Source organism: Triturus cristatus, chromosome 5_2 (genome assembly GCF_964204655.1).
Source record: "Triturus cristatus chromosome 5_2, aTriCri1.1, whole genome shotgun sequence".
NCBI classification, from domain to species: Eukaryota; Metazoa; Chordata; class Amphibia; order Caudata; family Salamandridae; genus Triturus; species Triturus cristatus.
Window position 1 is genome coordinate 641,663,607 of NC_140588.1, and position 24,106 is coordinate 641,687,712.

Sequence of the window (24,106 nt, forward strand, 5' to 3'; positions counted from 1 at the left end):
TATTGTAAATGGACCCCATTCTATAGTCTCGGAGAAAAGCAGAAACAGATTTATTTGCATGTTTCCTAGCTTTCTCAATTTGTGGACAAAAATTATCGGACAAGTTCCATTTCTGCCTTTGGCATATGTTAGACAGTTTTGGGGAAAAGTGAAATCAGTTCTGCAAAGGTGTCCTTCATAAGGATTTCCAGACCTACCCCAGTCAAAGTGCCTAGGTCATTGCCACCACAGTGCACTATTATGAGGTCAGGGTGTTGGATATTCATGAAGGATTTCACCAATGGCATCAATTGGTGCCACTTTAACTCTCTCTGTCCAATCCATTTAATGTCTACATTTGGCAAACCTAGCTCTTTGTGAATGCCTTTGTTTTCTCCAGAAAATATAGCTGTGTCCCACAATCCACACTCTAAGCATCTTGAAAGGATGTCTGGATGCACTCAGATGGTCTCTGTAAATGAAATGGCAGTTTGGAAAGTAAGATGTTTCTAAAATGGTGGCTCAGATGCAGTTTTGAAAAAAGACAAGAAATCATTGGTTGTTTGACAACCTTCTACACTGAAAGGTAGGGTGTATATTTCTGTTTTTTAAACGCATGATTCTTATTGGTTAACAAAAACTGATTGTAAGGAACATTATATATTACAAGCTGATATGTTGAAAAGTCAAGCACACTTGCTATCTTGATTTGCAACATTGTGTGCTGAACTTGTGACCTGTGTGCTCAGTACAGTGTTCCATGATCTGTTTCTATGGTAACGGGCACAAGGCAGATTGGGGGAAGGTTTCACATTTATGTCATTTGGAAAGGGTTGAAATGTTTAACCAATAGAAATGTGTGTTTGCTTTTGAATTTATGTGGGAAAGAATGTGATTTGATGTTTACATGTATATGTGTGGGAAATGAGAGGGAAACTTTGCCATTCTTTGGTTCTGCTGACAGGTGCACAGTGCAGAGATTCTGTATAAGAAAATCTGGTGTGTGACTGATATCTTGTGTGAGACTGATATACTTCTTAATCTACAAAACAACTTGAAAGGTGAGTTATTTAATTGTGAGGGGATGTATGTAGACTATTTTGATTTTAATCAGACTACTGTATTTCTCCTGCTAAGGTGTAGGGAGTACTTTTTTTCTCTACAATCTTATTGACAGTGTGTGTGCATGTAGAAACCATTCTGTGATAAGCATTTGTGTTTTTCATGTGTTTGAAGACAGATAAATGTGCTGTTTTTATATTTTGGTAGAATTAGAAACCAGTCATTGTTTATGAATTTGTGAAATGAGTTATGTTTCTACATTGAAATGTAGTACTCCTTCTAGATGAAGAAATGTGTTTTGGTATAGTGCAAGGGATAGTGTTGTTTGTCTAGAATCACACAGTGAGTCTGTGTGCATTTCGGAACCACTGTGAGAGAAGCATTTGGTAACATCGTGTATTTGCTGACAGATAACTGGTTTAAAACCATGTTGTCAAGTTTTAGTAGCATTAGAAGCCAGTCTTTGCTTATGCATTGATAAAATGAGTAGGGGTGGGCGGAATTTGCGAAATCCACTTTCGCAAATTATCGGGAAAATGTTAAAAATTATCGCAAACACGCGGAAATATCATGAAGATGCGGAAGTTTTTTTCCCGCATGTTCGCGAGATTTTCTGCATGGTTGCGGCTCGCCAACTTACCCATGTGGTTGCTCGCGGGCACAGCCATCTTGTTTTCAGTTGTCTCGCGGTGCATGATGGTGAGAAGAAAGACGTGATCGGGCGACGCATGACGTCACTGCGGGCGCGAACTGTCGCGAGACAGCGCAAATGGCTAAAAACAATACAACATCTCATGGAGAACGCGACCAGATCAAGAAAACTTGTCAGCGAACGCAGGGATTCAGGTAAGGCGATCGCGCGCGTGCGAGAATGTATTATTTTACAGCGCGAGCAAGAACCAACTTATCGCTAAGCTGCGGAATGCGGAAATTTTGACATTTTCGCGCTTTCCGCGGAACGCGAAAATGTCAAATCATCGTAATTTCCGCGAACGGAACGAAATTTTAGCCCAGGCCTAAAAATGAGTCATGCTTTGACACTAATGTGCTGTACTTTAATATGTAGATTGTGTGCAGTACCCTTACCTCTTCTAGACTAGTGAATGAGTTTTGGTAAACTCCTAGGATAGTGTTGGTTGTCTAAAATCACACTGTGAGTCTGTGTGCATTTGGGTAAGGATTGTGAGAGAAGCATTTGGTAACATCGTGTATTTGCTGACAGATAACTGTTTTAAAACCTGTCATGTTGTCAAGTTTTAGTAGCATTAGAAGCTAGACTTTGCTTATGCATTGATAAAATGAGTCAGGGTTTGACACTAAAGTGCAGTACCATGTACTATTCTCTTCACTGCACCAGAACTGAAAATTTAAAAGTTTTACCCAGGCACTGTCCTAGCAGTAGTCTGATGATTTAGTCAGTTTCCAAGTACTCATGTTGTGAACCATACATTACCACATAGACTGCTTCAAATGTCTATGCAGTATGCATGCAGTCTTCTAACATACTATACACTTGTCTTTCACACCTTCAATTCCCTAGTTGTTGTTGTTGTAATAACTTTATTTCGGTCAACAGACCATAAAAAGTGCATATAAACTGTATCAACACAAAAGTTAAAACACTAAATGATCATAAATATTTAAAAACAGGTTAAGCTGTAAGTTATCACAATACATAACATTGAAGAAACGGTAAACACAACAATTAGGTTAAAAAATTCCACCTCCTACGCCACATATAAAACAAATAACGAGAAACCGCAAACCCAATAGGAGGATAAGTATCGTAGGTCAATATCCTACAAGCCTGTGTAAAGTGCAAAAGTCCCAAGTTCTTACAGATAGGGATCAGCCAGCGTTTTCTAATTACAGAATAGGCAGGGCAAAAGAACAGTACATGGGGAATATTCTTAATTTTGTAGGTGCATGCGGGGCAAGCTTCAATATTGGATTTAGACCCTTTGGAGGTAAGGGACCTTACAGGAAGAGTACCGTGCCTTAGCTGAATATACAGCTTTCAAGCTGCTGGGGGATCAATTAGGTCCATGAATTCCTCAGCCTTGGGCTCTGATTTTACTAAGAGGAACTCAGATGTCAGCCTACCCAGTGATGTAGAGCTCATTGATGTTTGATAGTTTAACATATGTATCTGAGAGAGGAGTATATTCTTAGGTATCCCAGTGCAACAGGTCTCAGGGGTATCCCATAATCCGGAGGAGCATAGCCGAGTACTAACTGTACTAATATACTGAAGCCATGGGATCGTTTTGTATTTAAGAGTAGGCCAAATCTCAGAAAATTCTGCTCTGTAATCAGCCAATTCCGGGGCGGACCACAACCTCTTCCAATACATAATTGGTCTAGCACTTATGATCTCCTCTATTGGAGACAAGCCAAGATCAAATCTAAGAGGGATCAATGGCGTACTAGGCGGTAACCCAACTAAATTTCTAGCAAAAGACTGCTCCACCTTTTTGAGATCCGTAGTCTGCTTATGCCCCCAAAGTTCAGCCCCATAGATTGCTGCCATTCTTGCTTGATGGCAATATATTTTAAGTGCTGGGGAGACCGGCCTAAAGGTAGATTCCCTAAAAACTTTACTTAATCCCCCCGCTAGCTGAGATAGCTTAAGCGTAGATTTGGCGATCTGCTTATGCCAGTCAAAATTCTCAGTAAGAGTGACACCCAAATAAATAAATGTTTTAACCCTTTCCAGGGGGGTACCATATAGTACTGGGTTTGGACGTACACGCTTGGGGGGGTTGAAGATCATGAACTTTGTTTTTCCTATATTGATTTCCAACCCCCGAAGGTCACAAAACTCCACAAAGCCATCGAGAGTTTTTTGAATGCCCGATGATGTTCTAGACAGCAACAATGTGTCGTCTGCGAACATCAGAGCGGGCACTCTACCTGTGGCCAATCTAGGGGCGTCGTTGTTTATCACACCATTCAAATGTTCTACGAGGCCATTTATATAAAGGCTAAATAGAGTTGCTGCCAGCACGCACCCTTGACAAACTCCTCTTAAGACAGGGAATTGGTCTGTGAGTTCACCGTACCTACCACACCTGACCTGCGCAAAATTGTTTAGATGGTGCCTCGAGAGAATGGCTAACAAGTAGGGCGGGAAGCCTATGTCTGCTAGCACTCTCCAAAGTTTTTCATGCGGGACCAGATCAAATGCAGCCCGCAGGTCCACAAACACAAGGTAGAGGCTGCCACCCTCCACATTTGCTGTTTTCCAATACAGGACCTGCAGGCGAAATATCTGATCAAAAGTGGAGGTGCCAGACCTAAATCCTGCTTGGAGTGTTGACAATATCCCCTTTTCCTCAATCCACCCGAGGATCCTATCAAGGATAACCTTCCCCATCGGCTTTTGTGATGTGTCAATTAAACTGATGGGTCTGTAGTTAGAGGGGGTTAATGGGCATCCCTTTTTTAAAATAGGCACGATTTCTGCTCCTAACCAGGTAGGAGGCAGATCGTTACTCTGCAAAATACCATTAAATAAAACAACCAGATAAGGGGCCCATATTTTTGGTTGCGTCCCAAACAAGTCCCCTGGCAGTTTGTCCAAACCTGGAGCCTTATTTGGGAGCAAATTTCCTAATGCTGTCTCTACCTCGGTCAAGGTGATTAATTCATCTGGGGAAAGGCATGAACGGGCGGCAATTAACCATCCCTGCTCTTCTGCCCCTCTAGCACTTTGGGATTGCTGGGGTTCAGTGGTGTTATCAGGCGTACCACCAGACTCAGAAATGCCATAAAGAGCACAAAAATGGCTTTCCCAGGTGGAAGGGGCAATGTTGGGGGCGGGTGCGGGGATATGCCCACTAAGTCCAGTTGCAAATATCGACCAAAATAATTTGGAATTTTTGTTGCTGAGTGTAGATCCCAAATTCTCCCATTTAGTAGCCTCCCATTCCTTTTTTGCATCGCGGAGTGCCTTTTTATACACAGTACGGTGTGCCTTAGTGGCCTCCCTGTTATTGATTTTTAAAGCTCTAAAAAGAGCCTTTCTGGCATTCCAACAAGAGGCATTGTACCACTGAGAAGACGTGGTCCGTGGCTGATTTGCCCTTTTCTCAGGGCAAAGAATATCTTTAATTGCTGTGACCAATTGATTATGTATTTCAGATGCCCTGCCTAGATGGCCAAATTTCCCCATCTCTTCGATAAATGGAATGGTAATCTCATATAATGCAGCAAGTTTGCTGTCGGACATCTGAAGATCCGGCCATTTAACCCTGCGCCTACAGTTTGTGATAATTAAGGGCACAGTGACACAGTGATTATCCGAGATTTGGCATTTCAACCCAAAGCTCCCCATCTTGAGTGAGAGTACCAGGGCGTTATGGTCACTGTCAAATCTTTCAATGACCCTAAACTCGTACACCCTATCCCAATGCCTAGCCTCTATGAAAATATAATCGATTATTGAGGACTGATTTAATCGGTTAAATGTGGCTTTCCCTGGTCTATCAGGCTCCACCCTCCCGCTGCACGCTCGTAATGAAGTTGTGAGCGCAAATGACTGCAGTTGTAAAACTAAAGGGGTCCATGCCTTGACCCGAGTAGTCAATGGCTCAGGGATGGCCCACAGTGAGTCAACATCATCCAAGCCACCCAAATTCGTATCCATGATTGGCTCGAAATGACAATTAAAATCGCCTCCCAGTATTAACACAGTAGAGGAGTCCATTGACTGGATGAGGGTCAACAAAGTTTCAATGGCCTCTGACTCAAGGCCCCGCCTAACTGGCCTTGAGTATACATTAATCAGGGCAATGTTTGGCCCTTTTGGTATAGTCAGCAGTACGCACTGGACATCCAGCGAATTAGTTGGAATTTGCGATGCCTTGACTCCCAAGTGCGTGCCAACCCATATAGACAATCCCCCCAGAGGTCTGCCCTTCTCGCCCTTACTTGCCAAGATATCATACGTAGCAAATCCCTGGGCTATGCTTCTTTTTAATGCCCAAGTTTCCTGCAACATACAGATGTCGTGTAGGGCCATAAAAGAGCCCCACTCAGGAATGGGCAGTTTACTCTTAAGTCCCGCCACATTCCAAGAGAGGATTTTAACATGGGCAGTCGGCAAATCTCGACTAGTTAAGTCGTAGTCCAAGGAACCAAAGAAGTCATTAGTCACAGGAGGACTAATTTCTATGGCCGACTCATACTCACAGTTCAATAAATGTCGGTCAATAGAGGAAGGGGCAATTACAGGGTAGATAGTTTGTTCTGGTAACAGAGTTTGCACTGGAGGGCTTGGCATTCACAGCCTGGTACTCGATAGTGGGCGGCTTGTCGTTAGGAGGCCCCCCCGTCAATCGCAATCATCACAGCCTGAAAGGGCATCAAATCTATTTGTGACTTCCAGCGGGGTGAATGGTAACCGATAATCTGTCCTCCTAGTTCCGTTTCTATAGCTCCTAAAAGGTACAGTATCCCATCCAGATGCATTTTCAGTAGCCATAGGGTTGGGTGCATACATTGTATGCCGGTTGTTAAAAGGTATGGGTGGTACAGGCAGTTTTATCTGTGGTCGAGCTATAACCCCGGGGTACATCATAGGGGTCACTAGAGATCTTGGGTAAACGTATGTCAGTTCACAAGGCACAATAGAAATGCTAGTTTTCCCTGGAGTACAATTTAAAATATAATTAACAGCTCTAGGATCTCTAAAGTTAATAATAATTAGGTCCCCCTCAATATCTTTAGCTCTACATCCCAACCAGGGGAGTCGTCGGACATACAGGATCTCACCATTGACATTGAAGGGAAGGGGTCTATTTTGGCTAAGCCAGTGTATAGTTTTGTTTTTTAGCTGAGAGAACCCTTCCCTCCTACCCTTTTCTAGTATCGGAACTCCCGTAAGCACTACCACATAAGGAACCGCTTCTGGGGCTAATTCAAATTAGGAAACATCATAACAAATAAGTCTCCCAAAATGGCCACCAGAGACAAAAGAGCCCAAATGTAGCCCAAATATCACCCAGATATAGCCCAAGTATAGCCCAATGACAGAATGTCCCATAGTGTTCTAACGAACAACTAGAGCGCTAAGAGTCTTACTTATGACAAACGTATGGCACACCTGAAGCCATCTTGATTGGAATAAAGTGGAAACACTTAAAACATTTAATTTACAAAGGAACAAAATGAGGGGGTTCATTTTGCCATAGAAATTATGATTAGTTCTGCAGAAAGAAAAATTAGGGCACATTTTGACTTCTCAAATCCTCTTCTATTTCATAAACAAATTGTGACATGCAGACTGAAACATGCACTTTGAATACCAGCAGCAGACTTCCCTGGTGAGCAGTAGTTTTACTACAGTGATCTAATGAGCAACTAGAGTGCTAACATTCAGAATTTATGGAAAATGTTTGTCACATCTGAATGCCTTCTTGATGGAACCAAAATAAAAAACTGAAAGTATTCCCACTGAGGAGACTGCAGTAAATGAGGAAATTAGGAAACTTAATAACAAATAAATCTCCCAAGATGGCCACCAGAGACAAAAGAGCCCAAATGTAGCCCAAATATCACCCAGATGTAGCCCAAGTATAGCCTAATGACAGAATGTCCCAGAGTGTTCTTAGCAACAACTAAAGCGCTTACTATCTTACTTATGACAAAAGTATGGCACACCTGAAGCCATCTTGATTGGAATAAACTGGTAACACTTAAAACATTTAATTTAAAAAGGAACACAATGAGGGGGTTCATTTTGCCATAGAAATTATGATTAGTGCTGAAGAAATAAAAATTAGGGCACATTTTGAGTGACTTCTCTAATCCTCTTCTATTTCATTAAAAAATTCTGATATGCAGACTGAAACATGCACTTTTAATACCAGCAGCAAACTTCCGTGGTGAGCAGTAGCTTTACTACATTGATCTAATGAGCAACAAGAGTGCTAACATTCAGAATTTATGGCAAATGTGTGACATATCTGAATACCTTCTTGATGGAATCAAAGTAAAAAACTGAAAGCATTTCCTACTGAGGAGACTGCAGTAAATGAGGAAATTAGGAAACTTCATAACAAATAAATCTCCCAAGATGGCCACCAGACACAAAAGAGCCTAAATGCAGCACAACTATCACCCAGATGTAGCCCACATGTAGCCCAATGACAGAAGTGTGCAAAACACTTATTTTTTGTGTATTTGAAGCTTTATATAGTGCAGACTTGTCAGGTATTGGAATGCTTTACATGAGCATTGGTTACATCACACAAGATCAAATTCATTTTGGTTGTAGACATGGGGAGATTAAGTGATTTGACCACAATCACAGAATGTTGAGCTGAAGCAGAAACTCCAACCTGGTTCCCCAGTTGCAAAGTCTGCAGCTCTGGAAGTAACACCACATCCTCTCGCCAAGGTGCAACATTTAATCAAGTGGTCAACTGGATAAAAAAACATAAAGATTACAAATAATTTAAAAGTTCTTTGTCGCTATTTGAAAACTCAGAAATGATGTCCTCATTTTAGTTTTTTAGAGCACTAACCATAATTTTGATGCAGATAAGACCCTCTCATATATGAAATTTCTAAAGGAAATACTCTAGGTATTACAGTTTTGATTACATCAAGATGACGTCAGGCGTTCCACACTTACGCCCCTGAACCCTATGGTTTTTTCAGTGAATTTCTAAGGTTTTTTAAATGCAAATTCCTAACTATAACATGCCTGAAACTTATGGTTTTTTCAGTGAATATATATATATATTCAGTGAAAAAACCATAGGTTTCACACACGTTATAGTTAGCTGGACATTTCACTCGTAAAAAACCAATGAAATTTCCCCGTTATAGTTAGTTAAGCTAACTATAACTCGCGCGCCCGCAATGCACTGCTGATGACGTCACATATTACATCACTCATGACATGGTCAGTGACATCACTCATGACATCACTGATGACATCTCAAATGACATCACTGATGACATCATCCAGTGAATGTGTGTTTTTCTGAAAATTAAATATGTTTTAAATATGTATATCTCAAGGTCGATGGAAGAATAAATGAGTATATAAGTGTCTAAATGGATGATTTGTTTTTGAAAAATTGATTGTATTACTGACTGATTAAGTGTATCTTATTGAATACATGGCTAAGTGAGTAATGTTTAAAAGTGTAAATACCTGTATCAGTCTCTCACTTTGTGTATAAGTGGCTGCATGGGTTGGTGAGCAGCTACATGAGTGTCTATATAGGTTATTAGTTGGTTTTTTGAGTATCAGTATGAGTGTCTGAGTGTCTGTATGGTTCAGTGGGGGGTATTACGTAGGGCATAAGTGCATGAATGAGTGACTCACTGTTTGTATGTGTTGAAGACAGCATATGTGCAGGACTGTATGGGTGGAAGAGTGTGTGTATGGGTGTGTTAGTGAGTGAATGGCTGTCTCAATAGTGTCTTTATGAGTAACTACATATGTTTTAAACTAGTATATGTGACTATTGGTCTATATAAGTGAGTGTATGTGAGAGTGAGAGATTGAAAGAGTTCCTGTATGAATAAGTATGTGTTTCTATAAGTGATTGTTTAAAAGACTAAGTATGTGTAAGTTTCCATAGAAGTAAGTGTGGTGGTGTGTGTATAACTGTATATGCAAGTAAATGTATGTTTGATTCTTCATTAGCATGAGTAACTATGTGTGTGAGTAACTCTATGGATGAGAGGCATTGTGTTACAGGATGTATAGGTGTATGAGTACATATGATGTGTGAGTACACGAATGAGTGACTGTACAGGACTGTTGGTGAATGAGTGGATGTTTATGTGGATCTTAGAATTATTGAAGAGGTTGTTGTAATTGGTATTGGTATGTCCATTTTTTTTAAAATTTCAGTCTCTATTTTTGAATGTGTGTATCAAAGGTTATATTAGGGTGAGAGGAGGTCTGCCACTCTATCACATGGATGATGTCATCAGTGATGTCATCAGTGATGTCATTTGAGATGTCATCAGTGATGTCATGAGTGATGTCACTGACCATGTCATGAGTGATGTAATATGTGACGTCATCAGCAGTGCATTGCGGGCGCGCGAGTTATAGTTAGCTTAACTAACTATAACGGGGAAATTTCATTGGTTTTTTACGAGTGAAATGTCCAGCTAACTATAACGTGTGTGAAACCTATGGTTTTTTCACTGAATTTGCAAGGTTTTTTAAATGCTAATTCCTAACTATAACATGTGTGAAACCTATGGTTTTTTCAGTGAATTTGCAAGGTTTTTTAAATGCTAATTTCTAACTATAACGTGTGTGAAACCCATGGTTTTTTAGTGAATTTGTATGGTTTTTTAAATGCTAATTCTTACCTATAACATATGTGATTCCCATATTTTTTTTTATTGATTTTGTATGATTTTTTTATTATAAATTCTTATATTAAATGTGTTTTTTTTTTTTTAAAAAACAAGTTTTTTTTAAAACTTTTTATTCTCTTAAAACACTATGTTTTTTTAAAAAAAAATCAGCAATATATCAAGTTTTCTCTTTTTTTTTTACAAAACAGGTAAGATATATTAGTATAACATAGAAAATATTATTATTATTTTTTTTTTTTTAGTGCGCGTACGGTAAGCGTATGGTAAGCGTACAGTTTACGCAATGTCCGTAATTTATCTACTCTGTTTGCGTATAGTTACGCAATTTGCGTAGCCGTGCGTACTGCGCGTGGGGCGCGTAGGCGTGTACGCTACACGCGCACGTTACGCGGAAGTGTTGTGGAGTGACTGTTTTGCGCGTGTCTTTTTTATGCGCATGCGTACTTTTACCGTAAGCGCACCGTAAGCGCACCGTAAGCGTAACGTACGCGCACGGTGGGTCATATGATCATGAAACACAACTTTTTATTGGTTGAAACTACTTTCAGTTCTAGAACTCTCCTACACCACACCCATTCCCCTCATTTCTGCTTGTGATCCCTTAGGAGAAGGAGCTGACTTGTCTTTGTGATACGATGGCAGACCAGCACTCTTCTACTGAGAGTGAGGCTAGCAGCACCACCATCAGGCAGAGAAAGAGGAAACAGAAGAGCTCTTTCATATGGGAGTATTTCAGTTTTCCAGAGGGTGAGAAAAAAGTCAATGCTGCCTTGGTGACTTGCAAGCTGTGCCAGCGTGTACTTTCGCGAGGTAATCCCAACAAGAAGTATTCCTTCGGGAATCACACTATGTTGAGACACCTTTACGACGTACACCCTAGGACACATGCTAGACATACTAGGGGCAACCCTAGAGTAAGTCAACCAAGCACATCCACAGCAGCTCAGCCGAGTTCTTCTTCGGAAACTCCGCAGAGCCCTTCATCTGTGGGGGCACATTCACCTTTTTCTGATCCTTTGGAAACGAACCCTCGGTTTGGGTAGGGTTACTATGCGGTGTTCATTTTGCCATGGTCTAATTGTTCATAGGGAGACCAGTGTTCCCCTCATTAACAACAAAATAGACCAGCACAAATGTCCAACCAGCTAATGTTCCCATACTTCCTTTCCTCTGTCCCTGCATGAACACAACGGCTCTTTTAAGAGCCAACCTTACCTCTCAACTTTTTTTTATTTTTTCTTTATAACTTTTTTTTTTTTTTTTTTACCGTACGCGTACGGTAAGCGTATTTTTTTTTTTTTTTTTAAAAAAACACTAAAAATCAATTACCACATCTCAAGATCCTTGAGGAATTAATAACTAAATACTAAAAATCTTTTTGAGATAAAGTGGAAGAAAGAGACCTTCTAATTTCTCAGTTACCTGACCCACCCAACAATTTAATTTTTAATTAAAATGTAATTGAAATTACTTGAAAAAAGGGTTGGTTTTTTTTGAAAATTTTCTTTCACAATCTGAAAAAAAAGAAAAAAGTATTAATATTTAATAAATCAATATATAACACAGTACACGTATTTACATATTTTTCCCAAAAAAGTTTTTGCCTTTTTTTGCTGTTTTCAGAATATATTGCATTTCACTATAAATTGTGAAAGCAATTGCATTCATCATTTAACAGCGGGCAAAAAAAAAATAACAATCTCAAAGATTGTTTTAAAAAAGCCCACAATCTCTTTTTACTTAAACATAACATTATAGAAATGCATAATGTTCTAAAAAAATATCATATAATATCAATACTTATTTCTTTAAAATACCGTCTGACATTTTTGTTTCAGAAGTATAATCACAAAAATATATCTCAAATAACTCCACAATACATCTGGTTCCATTTCCTTTAGGCCAAATAGTAATTTTAAAATTCTTTTTTGATTAAATTTCCAATGTTAATCCAATAAAATTCTAAAGTTTAAATTGTACAGATCTCACTGATTCTCTGTAACATTTTGGTTTCCGAAAGATTAATTAATAATTAAATAAGTCCACAATAGAATTGTTTACCTTTCCTCATGGCCAAATAGTAATTTTAAAAATCTATTTTGAATACATTTCCAATGGCAATCCAATAACATTCCAACATTTAAATTGTGCAGATGTTACCGATTTTGTCTAAATTTTTGGTTTTCCAAAGTTTCATTAAAAATTTAAAAAGTCCACATTACAATTGGTTACCTTTCCATTAGGCCAAATGATAATTTGAAAAATCATTTTTTTTAAAAATTCCAATGGTAATCCAATAAAATGGTAAAATTGTTGTGTACAGATCTTGCCAAGTCTCTCTAAAATTTAGGTTTCAGGAAGATTACATAAGAATTTGCTAAATCAAAAGGCAAACGTTGCTTGAAAATCAATTGGGAATCATTACACAGTGTCCAGCCTTTTTCACATTTAAGATAAACTGTGTAATGTCCAGAAGTAACAGTAGGTCCTTCATGGAAAATTATTGCAACTGTTACAATATTTTTTCCTGAAATTGATAATTGCTGTCCTGTAAACTTCTTTATTAAAGTATCCAATTTTGAACCATCAGCTTTACATCGTTGCATCATTAAAATTACATATTGTTCGTATTCCTTTAAAATTAACGTTGAAAACATTTCAGATTGACACTCACCGCATTCCATGTTATGATTAGCATCTTTAACTAATTTAGCAAAAGTGACTGTTTTACTTTCTGGCAATGTTAAATAAATAAACCTTTCAGAATCAACATTAGAGCCACATGTATTGTAACAGTTTTCACAACTATGTTCCCATTTATAAGAGACACCAAACATATTTTCAATGGGAACCCCTTCTTCTTCCAGTACCTGAAGGAAAAACATCAAGAATTCCTGTGAGTCTTGCTGTACATTTTGAGAAAACTGTGTTCGTCCTGAACATACATCTAAAAGTTTTCTAATTTCAGTAGCACTTTCTATTTGAGTTTTATCATTACTCAGCTTTTGAAAAAGGAGACTCAACTCAGAACAGAATCTTTTTCTCTGATTTACTATTATCTGCTCTTGCACACTTCCCAGATAAAATGCAACATTCAGCACTACATTAGCGTAGCAGTTGACACCAGAGCTCTTTTCAAAATGACATCCTACAACCTCTTCTTCATTTTCCTTTTTCTTTTTGCTTGCAATTACATCACTCCTCTTTTTTTTCCTCCTCTCTACATCTTCATTACAGATATTCTCATTTCTCCTTTTACGAGAAACTACACGTTTCTCCAACACAGGATACTGACCTAAATGAGGAGCATAGGTTCTTCTTAATCTATTATACTCCTTTACACAGTTTGTATCAGCACTAACTTTTGAGTCATCAAAGTCTATCATGAATAAACCAGATAATGTTTTCACTCGTGACAAAGCTACATAAGCCATACCTTCTTTGAACACAGTTGAACCAATGTTCACAAAAGCACAATCTACAGTCAATCCTTGAGACTTGTGAATAGTTACAGCATATGCTAGAGAAAACGGAAACTGCTTCCTACGTATATATGTCTTTCACAAGCATGAAACGAACTGAACAACGACAAATGTCTTTAACTTCTTCTATCTGATCAAATTTTATTTTTAAACATTCAATTCCATCTTTTTTCTGATAATTAATAAAACCCACAACTCTTCCCATAGCTCCATTAACTAAACCTTTTTCAACATCCAAATTTCTCCTTAAAAATACTCTACAGTTCATGCAAACATATAGATTTTTTTCTAATCCAGCTGTTTTGGAAATGTTCTTCTCTAGTGAATCCAATTTATTTTTCAGTGTGCCTGTTAATGTGATAGTAATTCTTCCATCCTCAATTTTGTCCACTGCTTCCAATTTCCTGATATCTTCCTTTTCCAACTTTAAAAGCTCCTCATTGAATATTGAGCATTCACGTAGAGTTGGCATTAAGCAGATGACACTTTTCTTTTCTGCAATGTTCCTGTATATCTTCTCTGCAACTATTTCTTCCTTTGGAAATAAATTATGTAGCAGCCGACTCTGTAATGCTTTTTTGCCAACTTCTGTGAGTAGTCCAATTCTGATATCTTTCAGAATACTTCCATATTCTTCATTGTTTGCTTGCCTCATATTAGTAGTAAGTTCCTTGTACTGAAAGAAGGACCAAATATTTGCATTACCGATGCTTCCCAATGACTTCTTTGTGTCTTCATGTGTCACAGTATTAAACACTGGTTGTCCTTTAACTGGAGTAAGTTGTAGAAGATCCCCAAAAACTATGACATGTTTTCCACCAAATAACACGTCATAGTCTGCCCTTAGAATTTGCTGCATTCTTAAATGCACAAAGGCAAGCATTAAGTTTGATACCATGCTCACCTCATCAATAATGAGAACTTGCATCTTCTTCAATACTCTTTAAACTTCCAAGCATGCTTCTCCAGTTAGCTTGTTGTATTGTATTTTGTTCTCATGCTCCACTGGTAACATTAGCAAACGATGTAAGGTGATTCCTTTTATGTTATATGCTGCTAACCCAGTTGGAGCAGTAACCACACAAGACAAAGTAGAATCCGTTTTTTGCTGTAGGTAGCTTCTGATGACTTTTATTAGGAAACTTTTTCCAGTTCCAGCTTGTCCGCTTACATACATCCTGATTGGATGAAATGATGTGCATGAGCACTCTTTTTTTTCATGTAGAAATCAGTGATCAATTTTGCTTCTGATCTCTTCATAAATGTGTTGCTGCTCTTCATTCAGTTGTCTTTCCAAATTTTGTAAGTCTATAAATTCTTCTTGAGCTTGATTCATAGCCGTTTCCACTTCATTCATGGCTATTGATGCTTCATTTTCAACGATTGGTTGTCCTAGGGGATCTTGACTGAGTGTTCCTGAACTTTGGCTGTCTTGAGAACTGTCTCTAGCTACTTCAGCTGCAATTGTAGTTTCCTGTTCAATTTCTTCATTTAACATTTGCAGAAAAGTTGAGAATGTACTGCATTGTATGCTGTCTTTGCAAGCATTAAAAGAATCTTCATAGCTTTGAAATTCTCCCAGTAGTTCATCCTCTGTACGCCATGGTTTAAACAGCTGTAAAAGAGCCAAGTAGTAAAATTCCTTTTTGTCAGTAGTGTCGCAACTCAGCTTCCTGTGATTTATCAAACTTCCTTTTGTTTGCTTCACCAAACATCCTTCCTCACCAATGACTTTATATTTTCCATTGTTGATGTCTTCTGCGGCTTTCCGTGAATAAATGTAGTTCTGCAGCACTTCATAGAGACACATGTTCTCCAGATGATGACTTCTTTTTGGATAATATGTGTCCAACATGTTTGATTTCAAAATATCTGTACTTTCTGGGTCATTCTCGGCCAAATATTCAATTTCTCCAACAGATTTCAGTACCCGATTTCTCATTGCTGCAAGGCCTAAACTTGCCCAAATTATTCTTCTTGATTTCGAGTAGAGACTTGCAGAAGATAACCTATCTGAACATTCGTAGGATCCAATTTCTCGATGCGATAACATCTTTAAACTGAAACTGTACAGCTTCTTACTGACAGTCTTCTCGTGAGAAATCTCTTCCCACATTTCTTTCAATTCAGTTTTTTCAGATTTAGTAATGTAAGACGTTACATATCGAGCAACAGCAATGGAATTGTCAGCTACATACTGTATATCCATGTTAGCATTCCACATGGATAAAATGACTGGGTTGTAGTCATTTATATTTTTTGATTCTTCTTTTCTTTTTAGGTTGTAGGTATTCTTAGGTGATTTTCTTGTGATAGTATGTCTCACAGATGACATAAAACTGTTTACTCTTCCATTTGAAAGAACAGGTCCAAATCAACATTTAGTGTAGTATTTATCTTTCCTCTTGTATTTCCGTCGACAGTATTTTCCACACCGATGACTTTGGAAACGTAAAACTTGCTCCTTTAACTGTGCTTTTTGGTATAGCACATGTTGCATATTCTTCAATGTAAGATAACACTGCTTCATCAGTATCTGTTCCAAACTTTGGCGCATCCTTGATCCACAACAGCATATGAATATGAGGAGCACCTCTTGCCTGGTACTCTTTTCTCCAAAAGAAATCCACTACTTCTCCAAGAGGTGGATTTTTTTTATTGCAGATGAAGAACATCATAGCCTCAAATCTATGATTGAAATATCTGCAAACATTAACTGGATCCAATGAGCACAGTTCTCCTGCTGTCTTGTATTCAATGTTTTTAATGTTTGAATTTGCCTCTCGTAGAAAATCCAGTAAATCATCCCAAGCGTACTCAGCACAGCTTAGGGTAAGGAACCATGTTGGTGTTCCTAAATTCCGTAACATGCATTTTAATTCACCATGGCGTCGGTACCAATATTCATTTGTCCCACGCTGACAAGCCATCAGATTGATCAGTTGTGTTTCCAAATGATCATCTCGGTGCTGCACTTTCTCCATAAAATCCTTAGCAGACACATTTTGTAAATGTACTCCACTTTTTAAAATGTGATTTACTGCATAAGATAGTGCAGACAAGTCGCTTTCAAATAAAAGATGGAACAAATAAGGAATACTTTGTCGAAATCTGGGATCTTCTGCATATAGTCTTGTAGTCCGATACTCAGAAGCTGGAATCTGTTCTGGACGTTCATCGTATCGTCCTCCTTTTCCTTTAGGAAACAGCTGGGGAAAACATCGAGCTTCCAAGCTCTCCTCCCATACACTCACGGGAGTTCCTTTTGCTTTCTTCATCTGAAACAGATCAATATTGTCTCCCATAACTTCTTTTGAATGTAGAGGATGTATGCTAAAATGTTCATAAATTTCTTCTTCCTTTGACTTGTCCACTTTTTCAATTTGTCCAGTTGGTGTTTCTGTGTCTTCTTGTAAATCTTCTTCTTCTTCTTCTATATAAATTGATTCATACCATTTGTTATTCCTTTTCAAATACAAATTTGCTCTTTGTACTTTCCGTACATCTACCAGCTCCTGCCAAATCTTCTTATTCTTTGTAGGTACACCATTAACCAGAATAACTAATGGTTCAGTTTCCAAAGTATCTGCATCAATAGTTTCCATATTTTTTTTCAAATCCAAGGGCAAATACACCACTCTACCTTTTAAACCTCTCAGTAAATCTGAAGGAGGTAATTTACCAGTTTTGGGCTCCATACGTACTATGATCTGGAACGGATGAACACATTGAATAAGTATAGACTCATATGTATTTAATTCAGAAAGTTCGGCAGGAATAACTTCCAATTCTAAATTATTATGTACAGCTCTGGTTGGCATTCTATTTTCCTCTAACTTGTTGTAACAGTATTTACAAATACGCTGATCTTCACCCAATTCAAAACAATTTTCAAGAAATATATATGTGGCAAAATCCTTCCACTTATAATTATCTTCATTTTCACTCTTTCTGTAGAGATCAACATTCCTAGTTTGTTTTCTGTAATGAGTTCTGCGGCAACAAATACAAGTTATATTTGGTCTTTCATTAGAGATTATTGCAAATTTTGTTATGTGATCATTAAATGTTTTACTTACAGAGGGTTCTACATTCTCTTCCACTTCTTCCTCATTTACTGTGTCCTTTTCTGCACTGTCTTGTTCAGGACCAAAGTAACAAAACTGAATTTCATCAATAACCTTCTCTACATCTGATACCGATCCACGGAACAGAGCCCTATTCAATTCATCTAACTTTATTGCTGGACTTTTAGCAAAATACAACCGTCTCACAAACTTTCTCATTTCAGTATGATGAACAGCCAGCATCCTAAAATGATGGAAAACACTATTACACACTTTTCTAGATAGACAAGCCAGAGAATGACCCTGCAAACCAGTATTCTCTCTCACTCTGCATGGATCTAGACTTTGAAGCACCTTAATCTTCTGTTTTACACTTTTTTTTACTATATTCTCTTAGAAACTCACGAAATTTATCAATAGATTCCTGACGCACAGTGCAAATACTACTACAATTCCAAGTGTACACTGGGGCTTTAGGACGTCTCCCCATAGCCTCATCCGCCATCACTTGTACCTCATCTCTTGGAACCATTATCTCCTTCTCCATTATGCAACCATTTTTCACTTCATAAGCACGACCTCTGGTGTCAACTGCATGCAGCAAACTATTACTTTGAAAATAACTCTCTTCATTAAAAAAAGGTTCACTACTTGAACTATGCATCCATTCTCCTAAAAACACTTTACAAAAGTTTGTTCTTTTCACTTCTCTTTTCCTTTTGGTTTGTGATTTCAGTACATTAACCATTTTATCTAATGTACGCATCCTATTCAAAATTAAAATGAATAGTTTCCTTTTTAATTCTAATGCCTTTGCTGCAATGGCTTCAATTTCTTTTTTTCTCTTGTAATATTTTGCCTTTTTCTTATATTTCTTCACATCCTTTATCAAATTGGACATAACTCTTCTCTGAAACATTTTTCTACGTATCTCTTTAAACGCTGTTTTTCTGTTTAAGTTAATTTTTGTTATTGCAGAAGGTATATTTGCATTAACTAAATTCTCAATTTTTTCCTGTTCTTTTCTATTGAAAACATTCTTTCCAGTACAGACATTTTGTACATTTTTCCTTTTTTTGAAGATGTTCTTTAAAAAATCTTTTGTCTGCTTACCAGAAGACTTTCTCTTTTTCCCAACATGAGCATCTCCAACTAACTTAGGTCCTCCAGTTGTCTTCAAATATAGTTTTTTTTTGTGGTTTTTCCTTAGTCTGGATTTTGTAGGCATCTTAAATTTTGTTCACTGCTCTTCAGCAATACCTGAAAAAAACTAAAAAAAAAATTCTTTTCTATATTTAAATATATTACTACATTTTTTATGATCTTTTCAAATCTTAAAATACTAAGCACCCCTTTCCTAGAAGTGAAAATCACAATAACACATTCACAAATTAAATATCTAAAAACAATTCCTGTGTGCACACAGAGTCATGCTTTGAAATTAGGCAGAAAACGAAATTTCTTTGCCAATTGGAAGGCACACATTCTACTACTTTTTTGGCAAGTAATAAGTACTTTTACAGTCTGACACATTTTGAATCCACTTTTCAGATTCTGATAAAAGCACATGTCCAAACTGCTTTTTGAGACCAGCACCATGTGTAACCTGGGTGACTGACTACACTCCAGCAAGGGCAACCAGCCTTAGTGATGCTGAATGTATTTGCATTACTGACTGCAACCTCAAACCCAACTCGGTTGTGAATACTGTGCGTGATTCCACAGGATAAGCAGCTGGGTGTGTGCTAAGAGTCTGCTTCTGCATAAAAAAATAGCTCCCCCTTTCCATCTAATGCAAATGTAAAATCACCAGAGCAATACCAAACAGATTTCTGAGACCAGCAACATGTGTAACCTGGGTGACTGACTACACTCCAGCAAGGGCAACCAGCCTTACTGATGCTCAATGTATTTGCATTACTGACTGCAACCTCAAACCCTAAAAGTGTTCCTCATTTATACCACTACACCTTAATTTATGGTGAAAACATAGTCCATATTATTTTACATGTTTGTATTTGCATTACTAAGTGCAACCTCAAACCCCACTCGGTTGTGAATACTGTGCATAATTCCACAGGATAAGCAGCTGGGTGTGTGCTAAGAGTCTGCTCCTGCATAAAAAAATAGCTCCCCCTTTCCTACTAATGCAACTGTAAAATTACCAGAGTAGTACGCAATAAATCTCTGCCTGTAATTCCTCTTTGCACACAGAGTCATGTTTTCATATTAGTCTGAAAACGTAATTTCTTTGCCAATTTGAAACCACACTTACTACTCTTTTTTTTGGCAAGTGATAAATACTTTTACAGTCTGACACATTTTAAATCCACTTTTCAGATTCTTAAAAAAGCACATGTCCAAACTGCTTTTTCAGACCAGCAACATGTGTAACCTGGGTGACTGAGTACACTCCAGCAAGGGCAACCAGCCTTAGTGATGCTGAATGTATTTGCATTACTGACTGCAATCTCAAACCCCACTCGGTTGTGAATACTGTGCATGATTCCACAGGATAAGCAACAGGCTGTGTGCTAAGAGTCTGCTTCTGCACAAAAAAATAGCTCCCCCTTTACATCTAATGCAAATGTTAAATCACCAGAGCATAACGCAATAAATCTCTGCCTGTAATTCCTCTTTGCACACAGAGTCATGTTTTCATATTAGTCTGAAAACGTAATTTCTTTGCCAATTTGAAACCACACTTACTACTCTTTTTTTTGGCAAGTGATAAATACTTTTACAGTCTGACACATTTTAAATCCACTTTTCAGATTCTTAAAAAAGCACATGTCCAAACTGCTTTTTCAGACCAGCAACATGTGTAACCTGGGTGACTGACTACACTCCAGCAAGGGCAACCAGCCTTAGTGATGCTGAATGTATTTGCATTACTAAGTGCAACCTCAAACCCCACTCGGTTGTGAATACTGTGCATGATTCCACAGGATAAGCAGCTGGGTGTGTGCTAAGAGTCTGCTTCTGCATAAAAAAAATGCTCCCCCTTTACATCTAATGCAAATGTAAAATCACCAGAGCAATACGCAATAAATCTCTGCCTGTAATTCCTATTTGCACACAGTCATGTTTTCATATTAGTCTGAAAACGTAATTTCTTTGCCAATTTGAAACCACACTTACTACTCTTTTTTTTGGCAAGTGATAAATACTTTTACAGTCTGACACATTTTAAATCCACTTTTCAGATTCTTAAAAAAGCACATGTCCAAACAACATTTTCAGACCAGCAACATGTGTAACCTGGGTGACTGAGTACACTCCAGCAAGGGCAACCAGCCTTAGTGATGCTGAATGTATTTGCATTACTGACTGCAACCTCAAACCCCACTCGGTTGTGAATACTGTGCATGATTCCACAGGATAAGCAGCTGGCTGTGTGTTAAGAGTCTGCTTCTGCACAAAAAAATAACTCCCCCTTTACATCTAATGCAAATGTAAAATCACCAGAGCAATACGCAATAAATCTCTGCCTGTAATTCCTATTTGCACACAGAGTCATGTTTTCATATTACTCACAAAACAAAATTTCTTTGCCAATTTGAAAGCACACTTACTACTCTTTTTTTTGGCAAGTGATAAGTACTTTTACAGACTGACACATTATTTATCCACTTTTCAGATTCTTAAAAAAGCACATGTCCAAACAACATTTTCAGACCAGCAACATGTGTAACCTGGGTGACTGACTACACTCCAACAAGGGCAACCAGCCTTAGTGATGCTGAATGTATTTGCATTACTGACTGAAACCTCAAACCCCACTCGGTTGTGAATACTATGCATGATTCCACAGGATATGCAGCTGGCTGTGTGCTAAGAGTCTGCTTCTGCAGAAAAAAATACCTCCCCCTTTCCATCTAATGCAAATGTAAAATCACCAGAGCAATACCAAACAGCTTTCTGAGACCAACAACATGTGTAGCCCGGGTGACTGACTACACTCCAGCAAGGGCAACCAGCCTTACTGATGCTGAATGTATTTGCATTACTGAGTGCAACCTCAAACCCTTAAAGTATTCCTTATTTATACCAGTACACCTTAATTTATCGTGAAAACATATTCCATATTATTTTACATGTTCCTCACATTTAAATTTCTCCCAAAACAGAAAATGATAAACACAACTTCAACAAAAGGAATTCCAATTCTATTATTCATTTCTTAATTTACCATATACATCCCCTCTCAAACTCTAAACTCACCTTTAAAATTAGTTAGCTGTGAAAGAAATGTGGCACTCAAACAGCAGATCATCAGAGCCAGGATCTCTGTTCTGTACACCTCTCTCCTCTCAGCAGAACCAGATAATGGCAAAATTTCCCTCTCTTTTTCCACACATATACATGTTAGTTTCAAATCTCAGTGCTTCCCCCTTTTTTTCAAATGTAATCACACATTTTTATTGGTTGAAAACCAACCCTTTTCCAAAAGTACCCTTCCCCCAACTTGACTTCTGCCTAGTACCCTTCCCCCAACTTGACTTCTGCCTGCTACCATAGCAACAGCTCTTGAAACACTGCTGTGTAGAGTTAGGTCAGAAGTTCACCAAACAATGTTTCATTTCCAAAGAGCAGGAGTGCTTGACTTTTCAAACCTAACAGCAAATCCATAGTACTGTTCTTTGGTAACACATTTTTCTGTACCAATACAAAACATGCTTCTATAAATTTACACATACAGCCTAGTTTTTTTTGTAGAATGGTATGAAACAGCCAATCAGTTCTTTTTTTAAAAAAAAAAATATGTATGCCTCCATTTCCAAACTGTCTTTCATTTATTTTTACCATTCTACTGAATTACACCTCCTGAGTGCATCCAGTTCTCCTTTGAAGATGTTCACAGTGTGGATTGTAGGGCACAGCTATGTCTTCTGGAGTGAAAAGTATGCAGAGAAAACAGGTATGGTGAGAGACCTTGCTTTGCCAAATGTAGACATTAAATGGATTGGTCAGAGAGGGTTAAAGTGGCACCAATTGATGCCATTGGTGAAATCCTTCATGCAAATCCAACACCCTGACCTCATTATAGTGCACTGTGGTGGCAATGACCTAGGCACTTTGACTGGGGTAGGTCTTGAAATGCTTATGAAGGAGACCTTTGCACAACTGTTTTCACTTTTCCCTAAAACTGCCTTTGTGTTTTCTAACATATGCCAAAGGCAAAAATGGAACTGGTCCAATCATTTCTGTCCACAGATTGACAAAGCAAGAAAGCACGTCAACAAATCTGTTTCTGCTTTCCTCCGAGACTATGGTATGGGTTCCATTTACCACAACAACTTGCGTTACGACATGCAAGACATTTATAGAGGAGATGGTGTACACTTCAATGATGAAGGGAACAGAGTCTTCCTCTTGAACCTTAGACTCTGCATCGGTACTTACTTGTAGGTACCACTAAAAAATCACTTCATAAACACAACGGCTCTTTTTAGAGCCCCCTAATATCTAAACACTTAAATCTGCATTTCATTTCTTTTTTTTTTTTTTTCTACCGTACGCGTACGGTGAGCTTACCGTACGCGTACCCCGCGATTTTTTAAAAAAATTAATAAATGTTTTTTTTGTACTTTTCTGTCCTTCTTTGACCCCCTTTCAAATGTTAGGGGGTCAGTAACTCTCTTCCTTGCCCCGTTTTCAAGTTATCACCCTTTTTTTTCTGAGTGAAACACACAAAATGGTGGCCGCCGCTTCCTGGTTTCGACCGATTCTAATGTTTACTAAGATCTAACAGCCAATCAGAATCGCGCTCGCGCACGTCACCGTACGCGTACGGTAAGCGCACCGTAAGCGCACTGGAAGCTGGCTCAGATATATATTGATTTAAAGGCTATTTTCTCAGAATCTACTGAACAGATTTACACCAAACCTACAAAAGGCACTTCCTTGACCTGTAGACTACCTCTCTGCCAAATTTCAAGGAACTCTGTTCAGCCGTTCGGGCTGTAGCTGTGTCTAAAGGTCCTATGGAAAAATGCATGGGAAAAACGCGTTTTGGGACCCCCCTTTTATCTCAGCCCCCGCTTGACGAATCCCCCCGAGACGTTCAGGGTAGGAGTGGAGCGCAGCGCCCCATTAGTTTTGAAAATTTCGCGAGGATTCGTCGACCGGCGCCAAAGTTATTCCAAATAGAATGTT